The following is a 6,800-nucleotide window of genomic DNA, read 5'->3' as shown; positions in this document are numbered from 1 at the left end:
GGACAACAGGAAATGGTTTTAAGTTGAAGGAGGGAAGATTTATGTTGGATATCAGGCGGAATTTCTTTACAGAGAGAGTGGTGAGATGCTGGAATGGACCCAGAGGCTGTGGATGCCCCATCCCTGGAGGTGTTCAAGGCCAGGTTGGATGGGGCCCTGGGCAGCCTGGTCTAGTATTAGATATGGAGGTTGGTGGCCCTGCCTGTGGCAGGGGGGTTGAAGCTTGATGATCCTTGAGGTCCCTCCCAACCCAAGCCATTCTATGATTCTGTGAAGCAGCCAGCCCATTGTGGTCACAAAGAAGAAAACCTCCCAGTGGAAGTCTTTGGTACTGGTGGTGCTGACTTGGTGTGGTTTTCCTCAGGTATAAAGAAAAGTCGCTTACAGAATGCCCAAATTTAGAGGAAGAGGCTTATGAGGCTCTCTGGGATCTGTGCCTAGCTGCTTATCTTCTAGCTGAGAAGTCTTCCCCATTGCCTGACAGTAATGTCATGGATGGCCCCTGTGATCTGTGGGAGATGTAGTGGATGTACCTGAAGAAGAAAAACCTGCTGTCAAAACCAGAATAATGTAGTCAGTGATGATGATCTGGAGCTCTGACAGAGATCGGTATTTTCAGAATAAGGGACGTACTAGGCTGCATAATTTTCTCCTTGTAAAGATTCGTATTATTTGGACTGGCTTACTAGCCATTCCCAAATCTTGGCTGCTTATGCTACTGTGGGATGTATTCAGGGGTTAAACTTATAGTGTGGTCTTTTGCTTTTTAGTATGCCAGAACAGTCTCCCTGTCAAATCAATGAGAAATCATACAGAAAGCTGGGATGCACAGGTGCTTCCACCCTCAGGCCACTGGTCCAAATCCGGCACAGCATCCTGTCCTGCTCTGCTCTGAAGGCTGTTACTAAGTGACAGGTGTCTGCTGCCCCAGGCTTATGAGTAAGTTGCATCATCCCTTTTGTACTGGAAAGGGGCAAATGTGGCTAATGTGGCTACCGACTGATGAAACCTTTCTCACAGCAGAAATATGGAGTGCTTAAACACATCCAGAGATTAAAATCCTGTTTTATACTCAAAGCAAGTCCTTTCATAGCATTTATTGATCTAACATTTTTACTGAAGGATAACAGGATTATCTACTAGGCTGTTCATGAGATCACTGAACATATTCGAAATAAAGTACTTACATTTTTCCAACACGTACTAAGAAAATAATATATTATTTTACTTGTTATATTTTTTATATATCTGATAAGCAGTCTCTGGGTTTTGGAAATGGCCATGTTTGTTTATTAACTCTTCTTGGTCCTCCAAGGAGGTGAGTGTCAGAGAGATGCAAAAGGCACCATGGGAGAGATGGAAGGACAGGAGAACTGGGTGAAATAATCAGGACATGTCGATCCATGTTCTGATAATAAATCCTGTTTCCTAATGTGCAAAAGTCTTAGAGTTTCATATTTTTTCTTTTTTAAAAAAACATAGATCATAAAAAAAATCCCTGTCCTTCATATGAGAGGTGAAGGCTGCAGCTGGGAAAAGAGGGGAAGAGGTAAACTTGCAAAAGGCTTCAGTTACATTATGTGAGATAAGAGCATACTGTGCATCTGTGCTGAGAGGACAGTTTGAGAACCTGCTTAGAACCTCCACAAAGACATCCATTATTGCAGGGCATCTACAGACTATCCTCCATTTCTCACCTCTGTGAGAGAGGACACACAAATACTGTTTTCTCCTCCCATGTTTGATAATCTGCCCCAAGAGTTTCAGCAGACTCAGTGCAGCATGGTACCCACATGAACTAGCACACTGGTGAGCTGAGAAAAGACTCCCCTTAACTTTTTTAAAAGCAAGACACAGATCCTTCGCAGCACAATAGAGATATGGAAACTGCTATGTTTATTAAAACTGTGGTAGCGTGCTTGATTACATTTACATTCATAGTTAACTCCCGGCACTGCTGAACATATGAAAAGATAATTGTGACAATGGTACTAGTTATTTTTAAATGGCTGTATGAATATACATTTTTTAAATGACAACATTAAGTGCATGTCTTTATCAAATGAAAAATGTATGTCTGATATTCATCCGTTAACACAAATTTGCATACAGAGTAAAACAGTTGGCTTTGGCTGAAAGAAATTTTGTCACACCTCTAAAGCAGAATGAAGGGGAGATGTTCTCTGAGTTTTTGCTGGCAGTGTGCTAAAACTGTGAGCAACACAGCCGAGAGTGCTGAGGACTCTGAAGGCTCCCATTGCCCACAACCCAGATGTTATTCGTGCCTCTGCTACTCCCATTAGCAGAAGCTAAACGTGTTTGTGTACGAAAAGGGCAAACAGATCACTCCAAATGTATTGAATTTTTTAAAAACTTATAACTGAAAATGTACATTGAGATCCAGTTCAAAGCATAATTCTTTTCAAAGCAAAGTTATGTTCTGAAACCCTCCAGTTAAGCTTCTGATCTCTTAATCTGCTGTCACAAAGATTACTGATCTTTCTATCAATGCAGTGCAAAGTTAGAAGGCTGAGTGATACAATTTCTGACCTCTTTGTCATAGATGAGGACACTTATTCAGAGGGAAAAAGCTTGAGGGTGTACTTAGCTTATGAGAACTTCACTGTCCAGCAAAAACCACTGAAGAAATCCCAGCATGCAGATATGCCAAAAGTGTAATTGAAATTTTTGTGATGCTCATGCTGGCAGGTAAATTGTCAAAAGAGAAAAGGTGAACTCTGTGTGTAGTATAGGGGAACACCATTCCGGCATGTGTGATGGGAAGGATCTCCAGCAGTGTGGTTGCTATTTGCAATACTAGTTTCTTATTCTGGAGTTTCTGAGAAGCAGCAACTTCATAAATGTTCCTCAAACATCTCTTCTGCCACTTACATTGAGCTGCTGTGGGGCAGAGAATGTTATAACATAGCTGCCTTCACATTCCAAATGCCAATGTGCTGGCACCATGGGCTAACAGCACACCTCAAACCTTCAAGAATGTGTTGATTTTAAGCAATTTCATGAAAAATCTTAATTTTTTTTGAGGGAGGGGAATTGTCAGTCAAAATCTTTTGTTCTGTGATCTTATCCCCTGGACACTCGTATGAATTACCTGATGTTGCAGCAAGACACTAGCCTTGGAAATGTAGATTTAATTGGAGAACTTCTGGAATGAACGTCTCCTACATGCTGTTATTGAGCCATCTTTGGAGCATTTTATTAATGTAGGACCACAACTATCCCTGGTAATTATATTCAAATCCCTTTGAAATCAGAGAGCGTTAATAGCACAGTGGTGGCAGAAGATGATGTCCCTTAAAATGGCAGCTGGCAAAACACTTCTGAAGCCATTTCTCTGTGTTTGGATGAAAGCTGAAGCCATTTCATGTTGGGTAAGAGTATAGACAGAACACATTTTCTTCTTCAGAAATTCTTCAGAATTCATTTCTTTATGGTATAATGTCTTTGTTTCAGCTGGGAAGGAATTGTTTTCTTCCGTGTCTGGTATGATGCTATGTTTTGATTCTAGGAGAAAAACAATGTTGATAATACACCAGTGCTTAAAGTTGCCTGCAAAGTTGTGCTGTATAGAGCCAAGGCCATTCGCAGCAAAGGGCCCAAGGAGCTGGGAGAGAACAGAATCAGGACTGCTGACTTAAACTGACCAAAGATATTCCATACCATATGACATCAAGCAGGAGTTTTGAAGTGCAATGGGAGTTCATCTCCCTCTCTTCTGCTGCTCGGGGGCCTAATGGGGCATTGGTAGGGGGAGAGGTAAGCAATTTCTTGTGCATCACTTGTTAAATACATTTATATATATAGATATAGTCAGAACTATTTTCCTTTTCCTTTTCTCTGTCTTAGTAAACAGTTTTATCTCAACCCACCAGTTCCATTTTGTTTTTTTCAATTCTCTCCCCCATTCCACTGGGAAGCAGCAGAGTACGTGAAGGACTGTGTGGTGCTGAGCCACCTGCTGGGTTAAATCACAACATATAATTAGAAAAATAATAATCTTCCAGTGTATTCCAACTTACAGGTCACTGGCAGTTTTGCTAGCAACATTCAGTGGCGACTGGATCAGCTTCACCGTGAGGGAAACGTTTATAAAAGCAGCTAAAGAAAATGAGAGGAACAAACCATTTTGGTCCATAAAGACTTTAAGTCCTCCAAACATTCGCTTTATCCTTGTTCTCTTTTGGGGACTGAGGGGAATTCATCCTTGTTCCTGGACTTGCAGTAGAGCTCAGCTGCTTGGGTGATTGCACAGGGGATTTGGAGATCAATCAGGATCCAGACTCAATGCTCCACTCCTCAGTTCCTCTCCACAGTAAGTGATTCTTTTGTACAGAAAGGCAGAAAGCTGTATTGTTGAAATCAGTGACGAAACTCCTGCTGCTCTCAGAGAGGCTGAATTTCATTCTAAAATGAGCAGGTATGTTTAATGCTGCTGAAACTAAGAGTTTCACTAGGAATCTCCTAGTAAACTGCATTTGGACTGATTCTGGACATCACCTCAAATAAAAACTAATTTCATTACTCTAATCGTGCAAAAAAATAAAAAAGAAAAAAAATAAATGAGCTTAAAAATTCTGGGAGCTATAAAACAAAAGAAATATCTGCTTTAGAAAAAGTCACCTTCTGGCACAAGAACTATTCAGATTCACTTAGTTAACCTGCTCAGAATTCCCCTCTCATCCCAGAGTGCTGTTAATGGGCTTATCCTACTACAGACATGAGAAATTCACTTTTGATCAGCTACTTGAAGGACTAAGATTGTAAAAGTAGTGACAAAATCATGATGGCTTGCAGGTCATGGGCCTACTGGTAAAACACTTAACACTCGCTTTCAGTCATGTCCCTGGGCACGGGAAGGGGGCTGGAGCTTTTCCTTTCTGTGCTCAGTGCTGATACTTGACTCTGGGGAGGGGAACTGTAAGGTAGGATGGGGGAACCTGAGGGGTGACTGGAAGGAAAGGCAAGGAAAATAGTGACTAGGCATGAGCTAGGACAAGTAGACAACAGCAGGGCAGTGACATGCTTGTGAGGGTCTAGGGAAGCATGGGCTGAAAGCAGCTTAGGGCCCAGGACCCTTCTCTGAATGTTACAGGAGAACAAACAGATGCCAAACCCAGTGGTTAAACCCAGCACAGGGGTGGTGGGTGAAGAGGGAAACAAGCAACAAGTACAAGTCTGGGCTGGAGGCTGCCCACTTGAACCCACCTGAAAGGCCAGAAATAAGGTTACTAACACTAGCTGCATTGCTCCTGTCAACATACCATGCACACATGTTGTTATTTGGTGTGGTTTTGCCTGGCACAGCAGCCAAACACTGGCACAACTGCTTGCTCATACCCCTCTCCCAGAAAGGCAGGAGAAAGAATAGGAAAAACAAAAGAAGAGAAGAAAACTCATGGGTCAAGATAAGGACAGATTAAGAAGTGAAGGAAAGATAAAAAACAAGTGATGTAGAGGCAGTCACTCATCATCTCCCAGCCAATGCTTTTGAGCAACAACCATCTTGGAAGCCAAACCCCTAAGCATGCTACTTCGTCTATCTCAGGTTTTATTGCTGAACATGAAGTTATATGGGATATCTCTTTGGGCAGTTGGAATCAGCTGTCTTAGCTGCGTGCCCTCTCAAATTCTAGCCCACCCCCAGCCTGCTAGCTGTCAGGAAGGTGGGAGGCAGAGTGGGGAAGAGAGCCAGCTTTGGCACTGTGTGAGCACTGCTCAGCAACGGGCACAGCAGCGGTGTATTACCAGCACCGCTGTAAGCACAAATCCAAAACATAGCACTACACAAAGGAAGTTAACTTCATCCTGGCCAGACCCATGACAGTATGACATGGTATTTAATAGCATGACACTGGGAGTAAGCAAAAGCCTCACCGAAGCCTTATTAATTCAGACTAGCTAGCAAATGGATCTTGTTCCTTTATGGAATGTAAAGAAGCAATATTGTATCTCAGTGCCCAATGCTACCTTCAAACCTGGCACTGATACTGAGCCAGGTGATCTCAGGTGATGTTTCTGTGGGATTTCATGGACTAATTCTGTGCACAGCTATTCTGACGCTTCCAGTTCACATCACACTTACTGTGAGTGCATGAGCCATCTGTGTATCACACATGTAGCCTGGGGCTGCCAGGTTTCTGGGTAGTCAGATGAAGCTACTGAGTAGGTGTTCCTACAAATTGGCACGTGTCTGGAAGACCCGTCAGTGCAGCATTCTCTTTCCTCCCACAAATTCTTCTCAATTAAAATTTCCAGAAAATTACCACACTTACTGCGGGCTGTCTGATCTATAGTAGCTGTGTTTTCAAAAGCATTTTCAGTTTTATGGTTTAATGTCTCAGGGATGTGGGTGTATGAGAGAAGAGGAAGCAACTCATTTGCTTTATACATAGAAACAGTGATTACTCCAGCACTTTTTAGTTGGTGTATCCACAATTTTCTCTAGAGAAAATTTTGTAGTAGACTTTTGTGAATGGGTGTGTACTTACAGTGGATGATTGAGAGGACAACATAAGGACAATATAGTGTGATGTGAGAACAGTATAGATTATTCATTGCAAAGATAATACTAAGAAGATGAGACCATCAGAGCAAATAGTCATCCTGTTGTGAAGAGCCTTCCAATTTTATCCATTGCTGCTTTGTGGGTACCCTGTGTCCATTCCTGTGAGTTCAGGTAGCACATAAAATACCCCTGGGGACTTCTGCCTGGACATGCAAGTGCACATCTACACTATAGCACATTTATTTATCTTTTTGATCACTGTGGAAGATTTACA

This window comes from Numida meleagris, chromosome 1, assembly GCF_002078875.1.
Source record: "Numida meleagris isolate 19003 breed g44 Domestic line chromosome 1, NumMel1.0, whole genome shotgun sequence".
Taxonomy (NCBI): Eukaryota; Metazoa; Chordata; class Aves; order Galliformes; family Numididae; genus Numida; species Numida meleagris.
Note: the sequence above shows the minus strand (reverse complement) of the source record.